General features: G+C 34.8%; 1 long non-coding RNA gene across 1 annotated transcript in view; it reads left to right on the top strand.

Annotated features, from left to right (window-relative positions):
- Window positions 1–25041, top strand: part of LOC140622282 (uncharacterized) — a 57202-nt gene that overhangs the window by 14181 nt on the left and 17980 nt on the right. The window contains exon 2 of the long non-coding RNA XR_012022052.1: window positions 4253–4391. This is a non-coding gene — a long non-coding RNA (uncharacterized lncRNA). The remainder of the gene's footprint in view (window positions 1–4252; window positions 4392–25041) is intronic.

Here is a 25041-nt window from a genome sequence, read left to right as displayed (position 1 = left end):
AGGGGCTTATCATGAAAAAGAAAGACCATACTATCACTCTCGAAATTTCAAGTGTCTTAAAGTTAAAGCTAGCAACCAAGGACATCTGGACATCTCTCTATGGACCAGACAAAATTCTTCACTACACAGGCACAAATGTAATGTAATGTAAATGCAATTTAAAAATTAAAGCAAGTATCATATCCTTATTTTAGTTAATTTAACAAGAACTACTCAAAGGAGAAAATTAAAATCATCCTATATTTCAATATCCAGAGACAATTACTAGTTAAACTTTGATATATTTTTTTTCCTCTCTTTTTTACCTCGGATTTTGAAATCAGATGGTGTATGCAGCTTTGTGTTCTGCTTGTGGCGGATGCTTGAATGAACTTGATCAGAATCCATTTCATCCTGTTTCATTGGCAGTGATGGGAAAGCTAAAAACTACTTTGTGAGACTCCTTTACAGGAAACGTTTTGAGTCAAGATATAGTCATGTGAAATTTGGAATTCAGAGATGAGATGGAGGTCCTTTTCTGCAGCTATGTTAGCTGAGAAGCAATTCTGCAAATCACGAATATTTGTAGCACTAGAGTCCATGTACCAGTGTCTGGTACCCAGCTTCACAGATGTGAGGCAGTTGTGATGGCAGCAGTGACAGAGGCAGTAAGGAATGATGACTTTCTAATGTCTACAGCAGATATAGTGTTGTGATGGTAAAACAAACAAACAAAAAAAAATAGGAAGGGCGAGGGGGTTTATAGACATTGAATCGGCCATCATTTTAAAATAATTGTGTAAGCACCTAATTCCTACTACTAAATCCTTTCTGTATTACGTACCTGGAGTGGTTTTTATTTCTAGCTCTGACACTTAAGTGAAAGCATTTGTAAATTTATTTATTTATTTATTTCCATTTGAGTATCCTTGATGACACACAATGTTGCATTACTTCCAGGTGCACTACATAGCAATTCGACAAGTCTATACGTTATGCCATGCTCCCTGCAAGTGTAGCTACCATCTGCCACCATACAACACTGTCACAATACCAATGATTATATTCTCCATGCTGTGCATTTTATTCCTGTGCCTAACTCTTCCCATACCTGGAAGCCTGGACCTCCTGCGCCCCTTCCCCCATTTTGCTCATCTCCTCCTCCTACCCGGCTACAATAATTAGTTCTCTGTCTTTATAGGTATAATTCTGCTTTATGTTTGTTATTCATTTGTTAATTAGATTCCACATATAAGCAAAATCATACGATAAAAATATTATAAATAGAATTATATTTTTATATATTTATTATCTATATAATATCCAATAATCATTAAAATATTCTTGAGAAAAATGTTTTTATATATCAACTTAAAAGATCCTTCTATGCTGTTCATCTCTCTTCAGGAGCTAACTTTTAGAATCAATTTGGAAAATCTAAAAAATTTCACTCATTTATTTCTTCTAGAATCTGCGTTACCAGGATTGATTTTTAAAAAGAACTGTATATATTCTAACTTTGTACATAATACATGAATACTTAGAATAAGTTTGGATTTTCTGATTTTTCCTACAGGAACTCTGGGATAAATCAAGTAATAGAAACATGCTTATATCTTTCAAATTTTCTACATCAATTATTTATCTTTGAGCAAGCAAAACTTGAGAAACATGTGATGGATATTGACATGAAATTGTGCTCTCATAAACTACTCAATTTCCATAAGTATTATTTTAGATATTTTGATAAGTTAGTGACTATATTAGAGTTTATCATATAGACCAAATCCATAATAGTAATATCTTCTTGGATCTTACTTGTAATAAAATTTGTTTAATTTTCTTTTTTGATTCGCACATACAATATTCTCCTTTATCTCTATAAAAAAAAGTAAATATATATGCTTAAAAATTTGTTCTGGGGGCACCTGGGGCTCAGTCCACTGAGCATCAGATTCTCGATCTCAGCTCAGGTCTTTATCTCAGGGTTGTGAGTTCAAGCCATACTTTGGGCTTCATACTGGGCATACAGCCTACTTAAAAAACAAACAAACAAACAAAACAAAACAAAAACTTTTTCTGATTACTCCATCAATTTTCTGTTTAGAAATTCTTCATTTATTGAATCTGTTGTCTCCTTTGTGGTGTTGGCATTCTTTTATTTCTAGTAATCCCAATTTATGAATCCGTTGTAGTAGTCACAATTCCCTTTTAGCTTGCTTCCTTAGTTTGTGCTTTTGTTGATTAGTAGGCATTTTGGACAAGGTATCCACTCTTATAGTGAGCTGGAGATATGACTGGGATGTGCTCTATTTAGCATATTCAGTCTTTGTGGTTACTATTGATCCAGAATCTCTGTCTCCCAATCTAAGTTCTTATTATACTGCCCTGGAAGCAGTGAATTCTGCTGCTTGTTTCATATGGAAAGGGTGATGCACACAGGTGAATTGTCTGTGATTTCCCTCCTTAGCAGCACAACAATTGCCCTTCTGGTGTACTTTGGCTCCCAGTTTTTACAACAAGCAAACCATCATTGATGGCAAGTGATGTTCTTCTACATTTGGAGACTATAATTATAGGGGTGTAGTATGTACTTAGCCTACCACCTTCAAATCAGATTATTTTTCAAATTATCTATGTACTTTGTATTTTTATAAACCATAATTGTATTTTTTCTAAGTCATAATATCGGAGGGGGACATTAATGTGTCTCTTGTATAGTCTACAGATATTTGTTTTATGGATATTTTTTCAATGCCACAAAAGAGAAACCTCAATCTCTTTATTTTCTTATTTGGTGATAAAAGTGTTTACAGTTGTCTTTTATTACTCTGTGTTTAACTGCTGTAATGCTATAGTGGTGTTTTAATTTTCAAGACGTTGACATTTCATTATAACTATTTTTATTCTTCTTTGACCAAAAGATTATTTGGAAGAAAATTTAATTTCTTAGTAGTTAAAGATAACGTTTTGCATTTTTGTCACTAGTACAAAGTTCTATTGTGGTGGGATCTGGGAATGTCATAGTACTTTTCTAACTGTGTAACTTTAAGAAGTTTTTATTTGGGGGGCACCTGGGTGGTTCAGTCAGTTAAATGTCTGCCTTTGACTCAGGTAATGATTCTAAGGTCCTGGGATCCAGCCTTGTGTCAGGCTCCCTGCTCAGTAGGGAGTCTGCTTCTTCTTTTCCCTCTGGCCCTCCCCCAGCTTACGTGCTCTCTCTCTTACTCTCCTTCTCAAATAAATGAATAAAATCTTTTTTATAAAGAAATTTTTACGTTTTATTGGCAAGTAAAAGTGTATGCTCATTTATTATATATATATGTATGAATGTGATATATTCATATACTACATATAAATACAAAAATTTTCATAATAAATTTTGTAATTATTATTATTCAGTACTCTACATCTTACCTATTTATGCCTACCAGATCTACAAATATCAAGAAGTTTAGTTTTAAAATCTTGGGATATCTATATGTATCTGTCATTTACTCCTTATATTTCTATATCATAGACAGATAAATATAAAATTTCCATATAAATGAGATGAACTTAAAAATCGATAATTTCTCTTTCTCAAACTTTGCATTTTTATAGAGGATAGAACAAATCCAGTCACATTTATACTAGTATTTCAATTTTTCAATAGCTCCTGTTTTAAAATTTGACCAGAATCCACATAGTTCCATTTCTGTTGTTTCAAGTCTTATAATTTAAAAAAGTATTGAAAAGCTCTAGTTGAGACATGTTGAACGAAAAATGTGTTGTCAATTCTTCAAATTTTAAATTAACAGTAGATATTTTAATCACAGGTGTCAATAAGAGTATAAAATCATCTTTTTCTAAAAAATAATCTGTTAAGAGTGAACTAGAACAAGATATATGGGAAAACAATTAAAAATGTTTTGTTTGCTTTTTAACATAATTTTCAGAACAACAAATTCTATTTTATTATTTAGGTTGTATGACTTATGCCCAATCTGGCCTCAGATTACACAATTAAAATATTTATTTGAGCTAGTCTTCAAATGACCTTTGCATTTATGTTTTCTTTTTCTTTTTTTTTTAATTTTTATGTTCACTTGTCACACCTTCTTTCTGACTTATGTTCTTTTCTTTCTTTCTTTCTTTCTTTCTTTCTTTCTTTCTTTCTTTCTTTCTTTCCTTTCTTCTCTTTCTTTCTTTCTTTCTTTCTTTTTTTCTTTTCTTTTCTTTTCTTTTCTTTTCTTTTCTTTTCTTTTCTTTTCTTTCTTTTTTTTTTTTTTAGAGACAGAGAGAGTACGAGCAGGGAAGGGGCAGAGGGAGAGGGAGAGAGAAAATCTGAAGCAGTCTTCACACCCGTAAAGAGCCAAACACGGGGGACCTCGATCTCATGATCTTGAGATCACGACCTAAGCTGAAATCAGGTCAGTCACTTAACCAACTGAGCAACCCAGCCACCTCATCCTATACTGCATCCCTATCCATTCCAATTCTGTTTCCTACTCAACCTGTTTTCTCTCTCAACCAATGGTTGTATCCCATCCTCATTTCCCTAAATATTCTTTCCTTCTAACTTTAATGTTTCTCCACTTCTCAATGTGCCAGACTTTTTAAGTGTTTTACATACATGAATTCATTTAATCCTCAAAGCAACTCTTTACGTTAGATATTGTTATTCAATTTATTTTATATTTTTACATTTTTTAAAAGATTTTATTTATTTATTCATGAGAGATACAGAGAGAGAAGCAGAGACACAGGCTGAGGGAGAAGCAGGCTCCATGCAGGGAGCGGGATGTGGGACTCGATTCCAGGTCTCCAGGATCATATCCTGGGCTGAGGGCGGCGCTAAACCGCTAAGCCACCTGGGCTGCCCTAAATTTATTTTAAAGATGAGTAAATTTAGGCTCAGATAAGTGAATTTCCAAAGGCCACACAACAGGCAAGTGTCAGAGTCAGGTTTGGAAGTTAGGCTCTCAGATTCAGATTCTGATTCTGCTTCTCATGAGGAGACATCCCTTAAAGCCCTGCCTGGGAGTTAGAGAGCAGCGTGTGTCAGTCTTAGGCTCTGCCTGGTTTCCCATACGCAGGTCATTGTTCTTCACATTCACTCAGTGACATGTAAACCTAACAACGAGTGTGCTGGTTGCTAAATGGCAGGCTTGGGCTGGTGACATATCTCTAGTATCATATGGCCTTCAGATCTGCTGTGGGAATTAGGTACTATTTTCTCATTAACAAATGAGAAAATAGAAGTACATGTAAATTATTAATTTGCCCATTTATAAATATTGGATCTTGGATTCACACATCCATATGGCTGATTCCAAAGTGTCTACATTTAATCTCTACTCTCTAAAGCAAAAACACCTTTTCTTTTGAAACCTGAACCATTCATATTCACTAGCTTCTTCTCCCTTCTCACTAACATTAAAGATAATTCCATCTTCCTGTTTCAAAGTTTTCCTTCCAGACTGATTCATTGCAATGATGTCAACATTTGCCTTTTTTTTTTACTTTTTTCCCTATAAAGCTAATACTTCTATGTTTCCCATCTCCTATGTCCATTTATTAAATATCAAGTATTTGTTAGAGAATGTGAGTCTTCACTGAGCACTAAGAATATAAATGTGACCAAGAGAACTGTAGCTGCTGCTTCATAGGGCTCACAGTGGGCGTATAAACCAATGTAGACTTTTATCATGCACAAAGATACGTCCAGCACCAAGTAGTTCCTGTAACATTCCCATCATTTTCCCCTTCATTTATTACATCTTCAATGTATATTTTCATTACCTGTGTTTTCTGTAAAGTATTTACAGAATGTTTACAAATATGTCCAGGTCTCCCTATACTAAAAGGAAAGACATACCCAGAATTTATCTTCAACTTTGCTATGGGACTGAGCTCTTTTCCTCTCTCCTTCTCTTTTTCACCAAATATTTTCAAGAATAGACTAATGATTTTAAATTAACTTCCTTTTTCATCCACTCATCCTTGAATCCTCTAAAGATTTGGCTTGTATTACAACTATTTTATTGACATTTCAGAATGATTTTGCATTTTGGTAAGGCTCTTGAAAACAGTTTCCTTTTTATGAATATGTGTATTATGTATGTTTTTCATAGTATAAGACCCGTACCAAAAGCTTATATCTCCCAAGGATCAACTATACCTCCTTCCATCAGGTCACAAGGCGTCCATCATTGCTTGCTTATTTTTTGGCATCTTCTGCCTTGAAAACTTAAGAGTTAAATGCTCTAGCTCATTAAAATAACTCGTGCATCCTTTGAAAACTTGAGTTAAATGCTCTAGCTCATTAAAATAACTCGTGCATCCTTTGCATTCATTACAATTTTCAACTCTCTTTTATGTTATTATTCAATAGTAACTTTTTAGCTTCTAGATTTTCAATTTTGTTTTTGTTTTTGTTTTGTTTTGTTTTTATTTAAATTCAATTTCCCAGCATACAGTATAACACCCAGTGCTCATCCTATCAAGTACCCTTCTTAGTGCCCGTCACCTAGTTACCCCATCGCCCCACCCACCTTCCCTTCTGCAGCCTTTTGTTTGTTTCCTAGAGTTAGGAGTCTCTCATGGTTTGTCTCCCTCTCTAATGTTTCCCACTCAGTTCTCCTCCTTTCCCTTATAATCCCTTTCACTATTTCTAACATTTCATGTATGAGTGAAACCATATTATGATTGTCCTCCTCTATTGACTTATTTTACTCAGCATAATACCCTCCAATTCCATCCACATCATAGCAAACGGTGGGTACTTGTCTTTTCTGATGGCTGAGTAATATTCCATTGTGTATATATGTGTATATATCTAATATCTATATATATATCTATATATACATGCCACATATATATATGTGTGGCATATATGTATATATGCCACATCTTCTTTATCCTTTGATCTGTCAAGGACCTAGTGGCTCCTTCCACAGTTTGGCTATTGTGGACATTGCTGCTAGAAACATTGGGGTGCAGGTGTCCTGGAGTTTCACTACATCAGTATCTTTGGGGTAAATACCCAGTAGTGCAATTGCTGGGTCGTAGGGTAGCTCTATTTTTAACTCTTTGAGGAACCTCCACACTATTTTCCAGAGTGGCTGCACCAGCTTGCATTCCCACCAATAGTGCAAGAGGGTTCCCCTTTCTCCACATTCTTGCCAACACCTGTTGTTTTCTGTCTTGTTAATTTTAGCCATTCTCACTGATGTGATGTGGTATCTCATTGTGGTGCTGATTTGTATTTCCCTGATGGCAAGTGATGTGTAGCATTTTTTCCATGTACTTGTTGGCCATGTGTATGTCTTCTTTGGAGAAATTTCTGTTCATATCTTCTGCCCATTTCATGACTGTTTGTTTCTTGGGTCTTGAGTTTGATAAATACTTTAGACTAGAACTTGGATACTAGCCGTTTATCTGGTATGTCATTTGCAAATATCTTCTCCGATTCCATAGGTTGTCTTTCAGTTTTGTTGATTGCTTCTTTTGCTGTGCAGAAGCTTTTTATCTTGATTAAGTCCCAATAGTTCATTTTTGTACTTGTTTCCTTTGCCTTCATAAATGTATCTTGCAAGAAATTGCTGTGGCCACGTTCAAAAAGGTTGTTGCCTGTGTTCTCCTCCATGATTTTGATGGATTCTTGTCTCACATTTAGATCTGTCAACCACTTCGAGTTTATCTTTTTTGTATGGTGTAAGAGAATGGTCCACTTTCATTCTTCTGCATGTGGCTTTCCCCTAAGATCAGGAACACGACAGGGATATCCACTCTCGCCACTGCTATTCAACATAGTCCTAAAAGTCTTGGCCTCAGCAATCAGACAACAAAAAGAAATAAAAGTCATTCAAATTGGCAAAGAAGAAGTCAAACTCTTCCCCTTTGCATATGACATGACACTGTATGTAGAAAACCCAAAAGACTCCACCCTAAAATTACTAGAACTCATACAGCAATTCAGCAATGCGGCAGGATACAAAATCAATGCACAGAAATCAGTGGCATTTCTGTACACTAACAATGAGACTGAAGAAAGAGAAATTAGTCAATCCTATTTACAATTGCACCCAAAACCATAAGATACCTAGGAATAAACCTAAACAAAGAGGTAAAAAATCTATACTCTAAAAATTACAGAACACTTATGAAAGAAATTGAGGAAGACTAAAAAGATGGAAAAACATTCCATGCTCATGGATTGGAAGAATAATAATTGTGAAAATGCAATCTACACATTCAATGCAATCCCTATCAAAATACCATGGACTTTCTTCACAGAGTTGGAACAAATAATCTTAAGATTTGTATGGAATCAGAAAAGACCCTGAGTAGCCAGAGGAATATTGAAAAAGAAAATCAGAGCTGCAGGCATCACAATGCCTGATTTCAAGTTGTACTACAAAGCTGTGATCATCAAGACAGGGTGGTACCGACATAAAAACAGACACAGATCAATGGAACAAAATAGAGAACCCAGAAATGGGCCCTCAACTCTATGGTCAACTAACATTCGACAAAGCAGGAAAGAATATCCATGGGAAAAAGGACAGTCTCTTCAATAAATGGTGTTGGGAAAACAGATTTTCAATTTTAATTTAATTTGTAAGAAAGTCTGTCTAGGTGTAGTGTCACTTCTGGTCTCCTCTCCTGTGACAAGAGTCAATCCTCCCTGGTTGATGAAACTCTATAGAGGAGATTTATGACAACTGAGTTCCTTTATGTGAATCTGTCTTTGTGCAGATAAAGGGAGTTCAGAGAAATCCTCTCCCTATACTTGATGTTTCTCAAATGCATAAGCTCAAAATAATAAATTTATTGGTGGCATATTTGGGGGGTGTATATTCTATCACCCTTCATATCAAACACTACTCATTATTCAATTAATAGATCCTGCAGTTTCCTGTTCCCCTGCCTTTTCTAGTTGTATTCTTTTTACTTCCACTCACTCATATGTTTCTTTCAAGGTCAAATTCTCAAATGTCACATTATCCAGGAAAGAGTCTCTGTCTTTCTATCCGTCAGTTTTAGCCAGCTGTAACCACACCCATCAGTTTTGTGCTTTCCTAGTTACTGCTCGCTACTAGCAAAATCATGTGAACCCATTTGTGCTGGTGTTGGTGGATAATTGCTTCATCACTTTGTAGAAGATAACATGTGCAGGAAAATCATGTATTTCACATAATTCTGATGTGAAAATCAAAATTAGAGTCTTAGACACAACTATAAATCTCTGCCTTTTGTATGTTCAGTTATGTTCATGGAGATTTGGGTTTCCTAAATAAAAATTATACAGATTAAAAATAGATTGTTCAAATAAACAAATTCTATGGGAAATGGGATTCAGTTTCCTTCTTTGTGCATCATGCTATATTAGATTGTCTTTATGTATTTTTGATTGAGCAAATTAGCATAAGTAGATATCTTTGCACAAAACTATTTGATACACCTGTAATCATTCAACAGAATTCATTTCAGAAAAATGAAGATGATTTGAAATATACTCTATTATGCTCATAGTTTATGAATACTATTTAAGTGAATACAAGGCAGTCATATAGGCTACAAATAACACCTTCACATTTAGCAACATAAAGAACAATCATATTGTATGCTGAAAATGTCAAGACAATTTAGAAACAGAGTTTATTAACATAATAGATTTTTTTTAAAGATTTTTTTTTAATTTTTTATTTATTTATGATAGTCACGGAGAGAGAGAGAGAGAGAGAGGCAGAGACATAGGCAGAGGGAGAAGCAGGCTCCATGCACCAGGAGCCTGATGTGGGATTCGATCCCAGGTCTCCAGGATCGCGCCCTGGGCCAAAGGCAGGCGCCAAACCGCTGCGCCACCCAGGGATCCCACATAATAGATTTTCTTTGTATTAATAGGATTCCTTAGTTTTTGAATGTCTCTGCTTATATCCATTTATACAATAGTCTGGTAAGGTAGGTGACTATAAAAATAAGAAAATGCAAATCCAAACTTACTACAACTCTCTTAAGTCATCATTAAATGAACACTTAATATTTTTAATGCTTAGTGCCTTTTTTAAACCACTTGGGAGGATCCCTGAGGGCTCAGTGGTTTAGTGCCGCCTTCAGCCCAGGGCCTGATCCTGGAGTCCCAGGATCGAGTCCCATATCGGGTTCCCTGCATGGAGCCTGCTTTTCCCTCTGCCTGTGTCTCTGCCTCTCCCTCTCTCTCTCTCTCTCTCTCTCTCTCTCTCTGTGTTTCTCATGAATAAATAAATAAAATCTTTAAAAAATTTTAAAAATTAAAAAAATAAATAAACCATTTAGTTACAGTCTCAATTAGTATATTTTTTTCTCATAAATGGTGCTCATAGAGGGGTGTTTTTTATGTCACTGTATTTCCATTCAAATATAAAGAGATAGGATCCCTGGGTGGCGCAGCGGTTTGGCGCCTGCCTTTGGCCCAGGGCGCGATCCTGGAGACCTGGGATCGAATCCCACGTTGGGCTCCCGGTGCATGGAGCCTGCTTCTCCCTCTGCCTATGTCTCTGCATCTCTCTCTGTGTGACTATCATAAATAAATAAAAATTTAAAAAAATATAAAGAGATATTTATTTCAAAGTTTCAGAGATTTTTAAGACTAAAAAGCTCTTTAAGCTGAAAAGTTAATTTAACAAGCAATACAAATCTCAAGTTTTAATTTAATTCAACTTTCATTTTTTTAAATCAATTTCACATTACCAAATGTCCTCTATATTAAAGGATTTAAAAATATTTTTAAATACTTCAAAGATAAATTTGGCATCTTTTAATAATTTTGTCTTTAAATGGTCTTGAAGCAGATAATTGAACAAAGGGTTAAAAAGAAAAATGAGATTCTCCTTTTGTTGTATTTGAACAGGGAAACTATTATAAAATATCACATAAAGGGGCAGCCTGGGTGGCTCATGGTTTAGCGCCGCCTTCAGCTCGGGGTGTGATCCTGGAGACCCGGGATCCAGTCCCTCCTCCGCTCCCTGCATGGAGCCTGCTTCTCCCTCTGCCTGTGTCTCTGCCTCTCTCTCTCTCTGTGTCTCTCATGAATAAATAAATAAAATCGTTTTTAAAAAAAGAAATATCACATAAATATGTTTTAACAGTGACTGTTTACCATCAAAACATTTCTAGTACCACTGATGTAAAAATTAGAAATCTAGCTTTATTCCAAGTGTCATGTTTTACTTAATTTTTTTAACAAAATGTTGTGTTTCACTTATGACAGTTATATGTGAATTTATATGAGATATAGCAAGAAATGAAGTAACAATAGTTTTGCCACAGTCCATTCTGAGATCTTCAAAAAGAAAGTACCTCTGGTATCCTTGAGCCCTCTTTTACTCAATGTTCAACTGATATTGGAGACAGCTTCCTGTCGTCTAAAAAGACAAAGGTTATTATCTCTGGGCTACAAGTGATAATTGGCAAAGAAACAAGACCTTAGAAGTTTCCCTGACCTTAATAGGAGGTTCCTTTAATGGGTGGGTTGGGGTAATGGAACACCAAAGATAGGTTAAGAGCTTGACAACAAAAGGCTTGCACTTTCCTTCCCTGGGAGAACTGACAAGGCAACCAGGCTTATGACAGAGTTACAGTCAATGTGTATTCAAGTGTAGTGTCCAGAGGGGTTCATCAGGTAGGTTCCCTCCCTGGAGTCTCCTCCGATTGCAGAACAGTCACAGGAGTAGCAGCATGCTGCACTAAGTGAAAGTGGAATGATCTGGTCAGAGTCAGGAGGACTTAGAGGCTTTGAGGTAGGGTCTATAAGGCTACATTCACAATCTGTCTCCACCAACCACTAAGATGAGTTTTGAAAGACATCTCAATGGATGAGATATGGAGCATTGACAACCATGTGGAGCATTAACAACCAAAGACCTTTCACATGACACCATGGCATTATGTAAATCTCTTGATTTTTTTTTTTTAATCTCTCATTCTTTCACCACTAACTTAAATACAATCCTAGGGAAATGACAAGGGAAAAACCATAAAAGCTTACTCTGAATTAATCAAAGCAGAATTGTCTGAGATTTCCTTTCTGTCTTCTGGTAGAATGAGAGCTCAAGGTAGAAAGTAAGTTGGATATCAAAAACACTGATAAAAGCTATCATCATCATCATCTTTTATTATTATTATTATTATTATTATTATTATTATTATTATTATCATCGCACCCTGAGCTTATGGTCTGAATATCACTACATTTGCACAATTATATATCTTCCCCATTACATTATCATCTACAATCTCCTCCTAAAAAATCTTGCTCACTGTTTATTCTTCCTGCCTTTCCTTCCCTGGAATCTACTTACTGAATGAATAAGAGGGTGGTGAACAGAGATTAAGAACTGAGAAATTGGCTGTAGGTAATACATATTTATGTATGACATCTTCTTTCTGTCATAATATTCTACAAAACTTAGGTTTTGTTTTGTCTTCACATTTTTCAAAATATGCAGTATCAACCTGACCCTCTGTCATGCAATTTTTGCTTAAAATTCTTAATGATAGTAATAATACCACAAGCTGCTCTAATTAAAACAAAATCTTCTCTTAAGAAAATATTTCTAGAGTCAACATTGTTTGATTCCCTTATTCACAATGCGGAAAATATAAAAAAAAAAACAGAAAACTGTATTTTCTGTAATACTTCCTACTGTTTCTATTTAAGTTGGAATCCTGGTACTTTTAAAAAGTTCCTTCTAGCCACAATATGTCAATTATTTGGCCTATTGCAGAAGTAGATTTCTCTTGTGCGTTTTTTGTAAGTAGCAATGGTTCTCCAAATGAGACCAACTTAGATGCTTATTAAATGTAGGGTATGCTGTGTGGGTGTGTGGAGGGAGGAAAGGTGCCCCCATGTACACATAAAAGAAAATATGGGGTGCATGGCAACAGAATCCTTTGAAAATGGGAGAAAAATAAATTACTTTGGAACAATGAGTCATTTCACAAATACAATATAAATTCCCATATATAGCACAGTATACTTGTTGCAATTTTGTTGAATGCACTACTTCCCTCATTCACAATATTTCTCAATTGACAGAAATTTTCATCAGAAATTGGAATGAAAGTAGAAAAAAATTATCACTTTTCCCATGAAATCAAATGTGGGGAAAATTCTTTTGCTCATTGGAAGGAAAATTAGCCATTTCTGATTCATTATAGCTAATAAGTGGGAGTATGGATATCAATTGATTGAAAATTAGTGAAGCAAAATGGTGCATTTAAACCAGTACTACTGAATCAATCAAAGCTAATCACATCTCAACCAGTATCAAAGAATAGTGTCCGAAATGGCCCATTGTAAAGAAGGCCAAATTCAGAATCTTCCTACCTCTAAAACCAAATCACGATGAACAATTTTTTTATTCCTCATAAGGGAATTTTAGGATCTGAATAAAGGATCAAATCATGAAAGGGTTGATGAGGTGGTAAGGTGGACATCTGATGCAGTGAGTACCTCAATTACAAGAGATGATCTCCGGATCATCCATACTATAAGAACTTACTCTTGGAATAATGCAGAGGATCAAATCTGTCATTAAAACAGGGTGCAGCTACACTTGAGGTGAACATAGCATAATAGAGAAGTCGAATCACTATGTTGTATACATGAAACTAATATAACATTGTGTGTCAACTATATTCAGATAAAAATACGTTAAAGAAATGGATATAGCAGAGGATTCCTTAGTAGGGATTTTTTTTTTCAACTAATGAAAGAGAAGAAAATAACACAAACAATTGGAAATAGATTTTTTTAAGTAGGTATTTAGATTATTTTTTAAAAATTGAATTATGTACACTATCTGCCAATCTAGGCCAACCTACTTTCCAGGTTGAAATGCCTAAATAGTCTGATTGTAGTTCTTTTAAAACACACTTTACCTGATAGATTCATTTTTGGTCCTTTAGACATAGCTAGCCTTTCTATATACTACCTCACCATCAATTTTAACACCTTTTCAGGTATTTGCTGAGGACCCACAGTTAGCTTTTTTCTCATGCTGCTTCCTACTGTTGGCCCTCAGAACATCGCCCCATGCCCTAGATTTCCTGAATTATTGATCTGTTTAGACTCTGTTAGCCTTCTGTATGTTTTATAGACTCCTTTTGATTTGTCATTCAATGAAGTTTTGATAGTCTACTGCTCTCTGGACACTGAGTCAGGTTCCATGTCCCCCGCATATGTGGGTGTATACAGTCCTAGTCTCAAGATCTTTCTAGCCAAGCCAGTATCCAAAGAGCCTTCTATGGTATTCTGCTTCAGATGCTGGTTGTGCCAAGAAGTCTCCTCAAAAAAGAAAGCTTAGTGTTGGAAGATCTCTCTCTCCTGTGACTATCAATTGGTATTATTCTTACAGTATTTATGGTATACGTAGTATATGGTAATTAGAGACACATCTCACCTCCTGTCATAGAAAGTGGCCTATTTGAAAACAAAAATGAACTCTCAATTTCTTTGGTTTGACCATAAAGCTTAGCAGAGTGCATAAACAGGGAACTAGTAAAAGTTTGTTGATGTGACTAGTTAGTCTGTCAACATCATTACAAACTAATTCACTTTCAACTCACTAAGCATTTACTTGTTTACTCTAATTGCAGCCTCAGGAAAAATGCAGCTGCAAAAGAAATCCAGTCGGAAAAGTGAATTGTGGAACCTGAACTTAGAGAGTGGTGGGATGGTCCTAAATTCATTTGAAAGGTTTAGAGGCTATGTGGTATTTTTTTCAAGATCATTGAAATGCTTGCCAGGGGACCTGGCTTGCAATATTATCTTTGCTGATGATTATCTGCTTAATTATTGACAACCTCCATATCTCTGGCAAATTTTCAATTTACATAACAATCATTTATTTATCATCTTTCATATGCCAGTCACTAAACTCGGTGAATAAGTCAAAAGAAGAGTAAGGCACAATTTCTGAACGAAATGAGCTTAAAGTATAACAAATATATAACCATAAAAATATAAAAATAATTACCATAAAGTCAAAAGCACTTATAAAATTTTGTGAAAAGTACAGTGAGGACAGAAAAAAGTGACGGGTTTGCCTAATGGGAGATGATGGTTTTACAGAGAAGGTATGTGCTAGTTTGGATGCTACAGAGGAAACAGAGAAAAAGGTGTGGTGGTAGTACTTCTATGTAGTGAAAATAGCGTGTATAAATCCAGAATGGCAAGAAACTGGACTGTTTAGCTGCTCCATGCTTTCAGAATTCCTTGGGCCATAAGTATGATGGGAGATAACTGTTAATGAGCTATAGGAGATCAATGAAGGAAACTGTGTCTTGCAAAGAACTGTGGGCATTTTATTGTAAATTATTTAATTTCAAATGGTCTTGGATTTCTAACACTCTTTGGAGGACACTCAAGGCTGCTGATATTTCAGCAATATGAGGCAGAAGTAGCAGAGACCCAGAAGTTAAACTGGTAGAAATTTGTGTCTTTGTGTCTTTTACTTCATCCACTTTAGCTCTTGTTTTTTTTTTTTTTATGTTTTTTTTTTTATTTTATTTATTTTATTTTTTTTTAGACTTATTTGAGAGAGTGAAAAAGAGAGCACAAGCTAGGGGAGAGGCAGAAGGAGAAGCAGACTCCCAGCTGAGCTACAAGCTCAACGCAGGCTCTATCCTGGGACTCTGGGATCATGGACCTGAGCAGAAGGCAGACGCTTAACTGACTGAGCCACCAAGGTGCCCCTTAGCTCCTGTTTTATATGTTTTTACTTTGGGGTTCTGTCAAGGTTGATCTTGACAATCAGTCTTGGTTATAAAAATAAAAATGGATAACAAAACTCTGCCATAAAATATAGAGAGAAATGAATGGCACCTACATTTGGATGAGACTGGATGTGTCCTATAGAGAGAGAACTATGGCAGCTTTCTAGAGCATGAAACTTGAGGCTGCAGAGACTTGGGCCAGGGAACCCAGCTGTCACAGACACCTAGAGGAGAGATGGGAGATCCAGAGATAAAGTAGTGTCAGTGCAGTGGTAGAAAGGGAACAATGGATTCTACAGAAACTGAAGTGGTAGTAAAATAGAGTTGGGCTGGATAAGTGCTCTCTAACATGGTGATAGGCTGTCCTTAGAGACTCATAGTTGCTTCAGCATTTGTTCTTCTGCTTTTCAGCCATGTTCACATGCCATTAATTTCTCTCTCCTGCTGAGATTGTCCTCTTCTCAGCAGTGTGGCTGTCTAATTGTTACTGCATGGTGCTGGAGTATGGTTCATAAAGAGGTGGGTAATCTGGCTGACTCTTACTAACTCGCCTACAGGAGCTTGTTCACTAAGGGACTTTAGGTCTTACAACATTTATATTAAAAAAGTTGCCAGGTGGCTTCCTTGCAGAGCCTGTATTAATATGGGTTTCTATGAATCTAATGGAATCTCTAGCCTGCAGCACCAAAGCAACCATTTAATTGATCCTACAGAGATTCTTTTGAGCTCTAAAAGTCTCTATGTGGTATTTTTATAGGTCTCAGTCTATGTGAATGGTGTATAATTTTTTTTCTTATATATTTGAATGGTGGAAATTTTGGCAGCACATGTAAAGTAATAAAATTTCACTAAATGAGTCATCAATATTACTAAATAAACATTACTTAGTTATAACAATGTCTTGCTATGACTATGATAGCATCCAAGAGTGACTGGATCTAAATTTAGTCTCTACTATTTACTAGCAAGCACTAAGCCATCTTGATTAAGATCTGTGGCTTTCTAAACTTTCTAAATATTGACTTTTCATATTAAGATGAAGGACATTTCTTTGAAGGTCAAATAAGATAATCTGTACAAAGTATTTTGTACAATGCCCAGCATGCAAAATTTAGCTCTGTTATGATTTTCACCTCATTATTATTTTTATACACTCAAGAATTTGTATTGTATTCCCTTTTGAATATAATGGTTTCCTATCCAGATTTGATTCTTTGAATATTCATGAGGAAAAGTTTTTATGAATTTTTATAACACAGTCTTAATTCATAAGCACTTCTAGCTATCTGGCCTTGCACAATGTTGCAAGACCTACACAGCTAGTGTTCCATCTGAGTATGTTCCATATATATATATATATATATATATATATATATATATATATATATAGTGTGTGTGTGTGTGTGATAAGACTACGTTTAAGATTTTTTAAAATTTCAGTGTAATTAACTTACAGTTATACTAGTTTCAGGTGTACAATATAGTGAGTCACCAATTCTACGCATGGCTTGGTGCTCAGTATGATGAGTCTACTCTAAATCTCCTTCACCTATTTCACCCATCTCCCCACCTACCTCCCTGCTGGCAACCACTAGTTTGTTCTCAGTATTTAAAAGTCTTTTTTTTTTTTGTCTCTTTTTTCTTCTTTCCTTCTTTCTCTGTTTTGTTTCTTAAATTTCACATATGAATGAAATCATATGCTATTTGGATAAGACTACCTCTTACTTGTTTGTTAAAATTAGGAGGTTGGGCAGCCTGGGTGGCTCAGGGGTTTAGCGCCGCCTTCAGCCCAGGGCCTGATACTGGAGACCCGGGATCGAGTCCCACATGGGGCTCCCTGCATGGAGCCTGCTTCTCCCTTTGCCTATGTCTCAGCCTCCCTCTCTCAGTCTGTGTCTCTCATGAATAAATAAATAAATCTTTAAAAAATATATGTATATATATCTAACAACTCTACAAACTTGGCCTGTCATAGGCCTGTCATAGGCCACTGAGAACATGAAAACAGTACATTTGCTACAAGGATGTATCCACAGTGACACATCATTATCACCCAAAACCCATAGTTTAGAATAGAGTTCCTTGTTGGTATTGTACATTTTATGAGTTTTGACAGATGTGTAATGACAGATATAGAGTCATAAAGAATGGTTTCACTGCCCTAAAATCCTCCATGCTCTTCCCATTCATTCTGCCTTCTTCTCCAATCCTGATAACCATTGATCTTCAATTGTGTCTTTTTCAGAATGTCAAGTAATTAGAATGATAGAATATGTAGCCTTTTAAGATTGACTTTTTTCACTTATTAATATGCATTAAAGGTTCATTAATGTCTTTTCATGGCTTGGTAGCTCATTTATTTTTAGTGTTGAACAATATTCTCTTGTCTGGATGTACCACAGTTTACTTATCAGTTCACTAACTGAAGGACATCTTGATTGTTTTCAAGTTTGGCGATTATAAATAAAGCTGCTATAAATATCCATGTGCAGGTTTTATGTCGACATAAATTTTCAACTCCTGTGGGTAAATAAATATCAAGCAGCACAATTGCTGGATTGTATGGTAAGAATGCTTTTAGTTTTGTAAAAACTGCCAAACTGTCTTTCAAAGCCACTGTGTAATTAAATGTTTCTGTCAGCAATAAAGTTCCTATTATCCCACAATCTCAGCAGCATTGGGTGTTGCCAGTGTTCTGCATTTTAGCTTTTCTAATAGGTATGTAGTTATATCACATTGGGTAGCTTCCTAATAACGTGTGATGTTGAGCAACTTTTGATATGATTATTTGCACCTGTATTTCTTCTTTGGTGAGATGTCTATCAAGATCTTTTGCCCATTTTTTCAATGAGTTGTTTGTTTTTTGCTATTATTGATTTTTAAGAGTCTTGGTATATTTTGGATAACTGTCATTATCAGATGTGTCTTTTTTGCAACTATTGTCTCCTATTATGTGGCTTTCCTTCATATTCTCTCAAACTTTTGTTAACTTTTAATAGTCCTAAAGGTGTTTATACAGATAAACGCTGATGCTCAGGACCCAGAGGTTTCACTTAGTAGAATGAATCCCAATTTGGAGAAGTTTTCATGAACTCATTCAATATATCAAATTATTTCTTTACGATTTTCCTCTTTCCTTAAAAAAAAACCTGCTAAAATTCTGATTAAGTTGATAATATGATCAGTTGTATTCTGGTTCACTTAAGTTTATTACAATTACAACATATTTACTGAGATTGTAATGAGAGACATTCCATCATATTCATTTCGGGTTTAAATCTTAAATACACTCACAAATACAACTTGATTGTATATAGAACTCTTGGATCACAAATGTTCTTCTCTTTAGATTGAGGTACATATTCTTCTTGAGTTTAGCATTGATGAAAAGTGTAAAATCAATTAGATTATGTCTTTTATTTACCTGGATGCAGGATTTTTTTCTTATATGTCTGAAAAAAAAAAAAAAACAATGAAAGACAGGAAGAAAGGATAGGTCTAGGTATTAGTCTCTTTGATTGATTTTGCTTTGTCCATAGAGAGTTTTGATCTGTGAACCAGCATATTTTGACTTCAGCAGTAGCTTCTGTTTAGCATGCTCTGGCTTTCTCTTTGGACATGTCCATTATCCATACAATGAATGTTTCTTTTTGTCATTGCTCTCATGATTCTCATAGCTTTCTCTTTTATTTCTGGATCATTATAAAGCTTCTAGACACTACTTTATACATCAATGAATTAAATATCTTTTTGTCCATTATTGCCACCACAGAAGATTTTATTTCTTGATATTGCATTTTAACTTGTGTCTTTTCTTTCTCTTTTCTCCTTTCCCGTCTCTGTCTGTGCCACTTTTTCTTATCTCTTATGTTAGTTTGGAGTTCATGCTTACTTTAAATCTTTTCTAAAATTTTCTTTGCTCTTTCATAATATGCATTTTTTTGAAGCAATGTTTTTTCCTTTGCATATTTTAAGCCATGCTCCCCTTTCTGATACTTGCAGTCTATTATTTGTAGACCTATGCAAGATTTTGTCCATTTAAAAATTTTTATTATTTTTTTATTTTGGTTTTTTTTTTAAAGATTTTATTTACTTATTTATGAGAGACACAGAGAGAGGCAGAGACATAGGCAGAGGGAGAAAGCAGTCTCCCCATGGGAAGCCCAATGAGGGACTTGATCCCAGGACCTCAGGATCATGACCTGAGCTGAAGGTAGATGCTCAACCACTGAGCCACCCAGGTGCCCCATTTGAAAATTTTTAAAGAGAGATAAAGGCCTATTCTTATCCAGTATTTGGAAATAAGGTGCACAGAGTGCTCAAGACACCACCACTATCCACTTAAATTTAGCAGAATCCACCCCCCCTCCCCACACCTCCTTGTGTCTTTTAAATCTTGTGTCTGTGTAAACACACATTTCTGAGTCAAATCACCAAGGTAGACCAGTCTTCTCTATTGTCAGGATCTAAACCGTACCTGAAAATTAGACAAAGATTGTTTTTCCCTTCTGTGAAAGTGCAATATTGTACAACATTTCAAAGTAAGAAAAAACAACAACAAAGTAAGTGATGAGTATTTTATGGAGGTTATATGTTACTGACTTTTTGTTGTTGGATTAGTTATTTAACTTTTCCAAATCACAATTTTCTTTTCTCTAAAATGGGGATAATAATCCTTATCCTGGAGGCTAGATAAATGAATTAAATGAGTTCATATTTGTAAAGCATTTATCACAGAGTCTGGAACAGAATATGCATTCAAAAATCATTAGATTTTTCATTACACATATTATTTTATAACATTTGGTTATAACTTACTTAGCTCTCAATGTAACTTACTTAGATCTCAACGCAAACTCTCGAATTTTATAAAGAAGACTATATTACATTTAGTTAGATATAGCTATAATGAGCATTCTTGCTGCATCCATTTCACATGAGAAACAACTATTGATGGTAAAAATGGAAAATGTAAATGATTTTTCTGCAATAGACTCAGAGCATAAAAGCAAGTCAAAATACAAAAATTGATTCAGGATAATTTAGTAATATATTTTAATAAATCAGTTCAAGATAATGATTTTCCATATCAACTAAGGACAAAAGAAAGTGTGTCTCTATCCATGTTCACTGAAAAAGTCTACTGCATAGGAGATCAAGTCTGATGTTGTGTATTTCACATTTGGAATGATATATAATAGTATTTTAAAGTCTCATTAGTTGTTAGGTTGTAAGTCATATCTGCATTTACCCTGCAGCGAATGAAATGGGGTTTTAATGGCACATTGAATTGTAAATCTTCCAATGGGATTACAATTAATTCACAATATTGGTTGATTTAACAGTATGATGGAATATGTTTATGTATCACTCCAATCTTATGGTATAAGTCTGCACATAAATTTAAGCTTCAACGACTTTCTTTGAGACTTAATAGGCTGCTTAGCTAGAAAAGACTCTTAATGGAATACACAATGAAAGTTAATGCCCTAGCTTCTAAGGACTATGAAAAGAGTACGCTACTAATCCAGTTTTACTCTGTTCTGTGACAGAGTCATGGGGAAAGCTTATAGTCTATTTTAGCTTTAATTTCACTTGTGATTCCATCTCATCTGATACACATAAACAAAATTTCTAGAATATATTCTCCATTTAAAGAAATAACATAGTCAAATTCAAATATGTAAAATAAATAAAGGAACTGATTTGATGATCTCTGGGAAGATTATTTCAGAACCTCCTTCTGCTTGTCTCACCTTGAAAATCCTGAGAGAGCTATTCAGAGCAGTTTGAATATAAACTCATGAGTTTCTTCACTGAAAATGGGCTAGAGAAAATTACATACTGTTATTTCCCACCTACAATTCTATTTATCTGGAGTAATTTCAGCTAGCATTTACCAATATCTATTATGGAAAATATAACTTACTCTGTAATAATATACTCATTCATGTTTCCATTTCCTTTTTATTAAAAAAAGTCAGAAAAAGAGTATATGCCACTGTTAGACATGGGGATATATCAGTCTTATTATTAATTTTTAAGCAGTTCCTAAAGTTTTCAAATTTTACTTTTATGAGTCAATTTCCCCTATTAGCAATTTATACTAGTTTAACTTATTTAGAAATTCTTACACTTTTAAAACCCATTAAAATACTGGATGGACATTCACTTTTCACTTTCAAATTTTCTTTTTAGCATTTAAAACTCTAGAGAAAGAGAGAGAGAGAGAGAGAGAGAGAGAGATTTTAGTTAAGACCTGATGAATTAATTGCAATTCAGGACTTAAGTGAATGTGTCCAGATTGTAACCTATCAACTGCAAAGGTCACCAATCATGTTGTAAACCATGTACAAACAAAAATAGCAGTTTACCAGTTTCACTTTGTTCTTTTGCTTTAAATAGTAACACTGTCTATCTGGAAGAGAGGGAGTTCTAACATCTGTTTTGATAAAATTTGGAGTTTGTATTCTCTATCTTTTGGTTTGAGAATGTAGTATGCCACTCAAATTTCTTTGGCATAGCTCCAGGACATGTTCTTACTTCTTTCAAAAAAGTAATTAAATTAGAGTCCAACATAGGTAGAATCTCTTAATGACAATAATTTCTATGACTGATTGAATAACAATATTAAGGGATAGACTATCCCTTTAGCTACAGGATCAGTATCAGTAAAAGGATGCAAGAGAGACCTTGGCAACAATGGAACAGAGGGCATTGATTCTGAAGTAACCAACAGTGATGATGCTACCACTAATTAAAGAAGAAAAACAACCATAGGTACCAAGAAGAAGCACAATAGAGATACCAGCAAAGGAAAGAATATAAATTTGTGTTCTAAGTAAAAAAAACTAGGTGGCAGCTAAAAGTCAAAAACTGAGATTGTCACTCATGTGCTTTTTATCTTGAAATGAGCAACTTTAAGGAAATAAGACTACACCTATATGAATCTGTGAATCTATCTTTAACACAGATATGATTATGTGTATATGAATGTCATTGTAATTTTTTGTTTCTGAGAAAATATTTTGTACTAGATAGACAATATTTAAAAATTCATGAGTCAACTTCTGCTTCTGACAAGATGGAGTAGACATATTTTTTCTATTCCTTCTACTAATTACAATTGTACCTTGGAAACTATAAACCATATATATATATATATATATATATATATATATATATATATATTAGTTTCCACTGATGTGTATATAGTAAGTGTATATTGTATATATATGCTAATTATACACATATATCTATATATAGTTTATATTAAGTTTCAGTACACACACGTATGTGTGTGTGCGTGTGTGTGTGTGTGTGTGGAGAGAGACTCTGACTCTGAAGAGTATATAAGCTTATATATGACTCTGAAAGCTGCAGAAAAGTAAAGCAGACTGGCTAGGGACTATAAAATCCAAACAAATGATGGGGAGTTTCTTGGATTTTCTTTTAGTCTCCCTAAATTTGGAGGGGCCAACAACCTGGAAAATCCAATGTATGCAGACAAAATATAGCCTTAAAAAAGGTCTACTCATTTAGTAAAAGGACCAGAAGAGAGATAGCCTAGCAAGACAGAAAACTTTTCAATAATAACTGCTCTACTCCAGCCAAATATCACAGAGAAATATATAGCCTCACTTTACCTATAACAACAAAGACAGAGAATGAAGCCTAGCCCCTCACATTGCTGTATCAAAGAACTCCAAACATCATTCTCTGGTGGTGTAAAGAAAGGGCCAGCAAGTAGGGAGCTATAACTTTTATATCCACTGGTCAATAAGGCTCTTCTCTCCACGGTCAGTGAAGACCATATAGATAGTGAATCTGTTACAGTAACATGACATCCCACTCCTTCCTTACTGGGCAACGTCAGAGAAGGCCTCTCACTACTGCCCAGCAATAATAAGGTCACTTCCTTTCTGTAGTGCCAGTAGAGATCATTAATGGAGCATTAAGGCCTTTCTGCCTTTTCCAGGCAGGTTGGTATCCAGCCCAATGGGAAGCCCAAACTCCCACTCCTGTCTGAAAGTAATTAGGCAACCTCTCCTACTTGAGTGTTAACAGAAGATGAATGGGGAACCTAGACTTCTACCAAATCTAGCAGTAAAAGGTGATGTCTGCCCTTCACTTGACCCAGTAGTGTCAAAAGAAGCCAGCTAACACAGTAGGTTTAAAAAAGATCGAGAATCTTATAACCTAATACATACAATGTCATGTTTCAATAGAAAATCTCATACCAAAAACTGGGAAAACCTCAAATTGAATACAAACCAGACAACCCAAAGGCTCTGACACTGAGATGACAGAGATATTAAAATTACCTGGAAAAATTTTGAGACCAGTCATATTAAAAAATCTTAAATGAGCAATTACAAACATGCTTGCAGCAGGTGGAAAATAGCTTCAACAAAGAAAGAAAAACTACAAAGAAGGATCAACTGGAAATTTTACAAATAAAAATATGATAATAGAAATAAAAACTCAATGGATAAGATAAAAAACAGAATGGAAGGAACAGAGGACAGAACCAGTTATCCAGAAGATAGAAATAGAATTACCTAATATAAACAATAGAGAGAAAATAGATTTGAAACAAAATTAACAGAGCCTCATGAACATGTAGGACTATAAAGATAAATCTAACATTTGTATTATCAGAGGTCTGTAAGGAGAGAAGAGAGGACACAAAGGAGACAAGAAGGGACACAGGACTGAAAATTACTTAAATAAATAATGGCTGAAAAAAAATAAATAAATAATGGCTGAAATCATCCCAAATTTAACAAGAGACATTAACCATCTAACATAATAAGCCATGAAAACTCCAAACACATTAAACACAAAGAAATTCATGCTAAGACATGGATCATAGTCATATTTGGAAAACTAAAGACATAAGATATCTTGAAAGCATCAAAAGAGAAAATACATCTTACTTATAACGGATAAAACAATGAGAATACTAGTAGGTTTCTTATGAGGAATCATGGAGGCCAGAAATATGTGGCATGTTTTTCAAATACCGAGAGAAACAAAAAAGTCAAGCAAACAGAAATTAAATCATTCTCAAATAAAAGAAGAGCAAGAGAATTTGTCGCCAATAGACCTACTCCAAATGAATGGCTACAGAAAATTCTTTAAGCAAAAAGAAAACAATAAAGAAGAAGAATCTTGAACCCCATGAAGAAAGAAAGAACAAATAAGAGAAAAAAATATGGGTAAGAACAGAAAAATTTTCTTCTCCACTTGAATCTTCTAAGGTGTTTAAAGGTTGCAACAAAAATTTTTAACATTATCTGATGTGGTTCTAAATGT

The sequence above is a fragment of the Canis lupus genome, chromosome 2, assembly GCF_048164855.1.
Source record: "Canis lupus baileyi chromosome 2, mCanLup2.hap1, whole genome shotgun sequence".
Taxonomy (NCBI): Eukaryota; Metazoa; Chordata; class Mammalia; order Carnivora; family Canidae; genus Canis; species Canis lupus.
Note: the sequence above shows the minus strand (reverse complement) of the source record. Positions and strands in the feature narration are given on the sequence as shown.